Below are 2,156 nucleotides of genomic sequence, written 5' to 3'. Positions count from 1 at the left end.
CCCAGTGAAGAAGGACAGACTGGCGTTTAAACGCCAACCAGGGAACCTGGTTGGGCGTTTAACGCCCAAAAGGGTATAGTTTTGGGCGTTAAACGCCAGAATGTGCACCATTTTGGGCGTTTAACACCAGGATAGCACAAGGGGGACGATTTTGTTTTCAAATCAATTTTTTTTCACGTGTTCAAAGTTTTTCAAAATCAAATCTTTTTCAAATCATATCTTTTCAATCAAATGTTTTCAAAATCAATTTCTTTCCTTTTTCAAAGATACTTGCTAACAATTAATGATTTGATTGAACATTTCAAGTATGTTGCCTTTTCTGTTGAGAAAGGTTTAATGTTTGAATCATATCTTTTCTTGTTAGGCAAGTCATTAATTTTTTTTTATCAAATTGTTTTCAAATCATATTTTCTCAATCACATATTTTTAAAATCAATCATATCTTCTTAACCTCATCCTTTTCAAAATAGCTTTCAATTAAATCTTTTTGACTTCTAATTTCAAAATCTTTTTCAAAAATCACTTGATTTCTTTCCCACTCTTATTTTCGAAAATTAATTAGTGTTTTTCAAAATTTTTTCAAATTCTTTAACTTAATTTTCGAAAATTCTCTTCCCCTCTTCCCACATCCTTCTATTTATGGAGTACCACTCCTTCTCAATGCACAAATCGAACTCTATCTGATTAAGTTCGAATTCTTCTACCTCTTTCTTCTATTTTTCTGTTCTTCTGACACCTAAAGGAATCTCTATACTGTGACATAGAGGATTCCACATTTTCTTGTTCTCTTCTCTTTCATATGAGCAGGAGCAGAGACAAAGGCATTCTTGTTGAAGCTGACCCTGAACCTGAAAGGACCTTGAAGCAAAAGCTAAGAGAAGCTAAGGCACAATTCTTTATAGATGACCTAACAGAAATCTTCAAAGAAGAAGAAGACATGGCAGCCGAAAACAACAACAATGCAAACAATGCAAGGAAGGTGCTGGGTGACTTTACTGCACCTACTCCCGACTTCTATGGGAGAAGCATCTCTATCCCTGCCATTGGAGCAAACAACTTTGAGCTTAAGCCTCAATTAGTTTCTCTAATGCAACAGAATTGCAAGTTTCATGGACTTCCATTGGAAGATCCTCATCAGTTTTTAGCTGAATTCTTGCAAATCTGTGACACTGTCAAGACCAATGAGGTTGACCCTGAGGTCTACAGACTTATGCTATTCCCTTTTGCTGTAAGAGACAGAGCTAGGACATGGTTGGACTCACAACCTAAAGAAAGCCTGGACTCATGGGAAAAGCTAGTCAATGCCTTATTGGCAAAGTTCTTTCCACCTCAAAAATTGAGTAAGCTTAGAGTGGAAGTCCAAACCTTCAGACAGAAGGATGGAGAATCCCTCTATGAAGCTTGGGAAAGATACAAACAATTGATCAGAAAATGTCCTTCTGACATGCTTTCTGAATGGAGCATCATAGGTATTTTCTATGATGGTCTCTCTGAACTATCCAAGATGTCTTTGGATAGCTCTGCTGGAGGATCTCTTCATTTGAAGAAGACGCCTACAGAAGCTCAAGAGCTGATTGAAATGGTTGCAAATAACCAATTCATGTACACTTCTGAAAGGAATCTTGTGAACAATGGGGCAAATCAGAAGAAAGGAGTTCTTGAGATTGATACTCTGAATGCCATTCTGGCTCAGAACAAGATATTGACTCAACAAGTCAATTTGATTTCTCAAAGTCTGTCTGGAATGCAAAATGCACCAAGCAGTACTAAGGATGCTTCATCTGAAGAAGAAGCCTATGATCCTGAGAACCCTTCAATGGAAGAGGTGAATTACCTAGGAGAACCCTATGGAAACACCTATAATTCTTCATGGAGAAATCACCCAAATTTCTCATGGAAGGATCAACAGAGACCTCAACAAGGTTTCAACAACAATAATGGTGGAAGAAATAGGTTTAGCAATGGCAAGCCTTTTCCATCATCTTCTCAGCAACAGACAGAGAATTCTAAGCAGAACCCCTCTGACTTAGCAACCATGGTCTCTGATCTAATCAAAACCACTCAAAGTTTCATGACTGAAACAAGGTCCTCCATAAGGAATTTGGAAGCACAAGTGGGACAGCTGAGCAAGAAAGTTACTGAACTCCCTCCTAGTA

The 2,156-nt window shown here is 37.8% G+C and overlaps 1 non-coding gene across 1 annotated transcript; it reads right to left on the bottom strand.

The window, feature by feature from the left end:
• Nucleotides 1-1,342: 1,342 nt before the first annotated feature.
• On the bottom strand, nucleotides 1,343-1,450 carry LOC130984879 (small nucleolar RNA R71). The gene has a single exon (XR_009088784.1). It is a non-coding gene; the product is annotated as a small nucleolar RNA R71 (small nucleolar RNA).
• Between the last annotated feature and the right edge of the window lie 706 nt (nucleotides 1,451-2,156).

Source organism: Arachis stenosperma, chromosome 5 (genome assembly GCF_014773155.1).
Source record: "Arachis stenosperma cultivar V10309 chromosome 5, arast.V10309.gnm1.PFL2, whole genome shotgun sequence".
Classification (NCBI taxonomy): Eukaryota; Viridiplantae; Streptophyta; class Magnoliopsida; order Fabales; family Fabaceae; genus Arachis; species Arachis stenosperma.
Note: the sequence above shows the minus strand (reverse complement) of the source record. Positions and strands in the feature narration are given on the sequence as shown.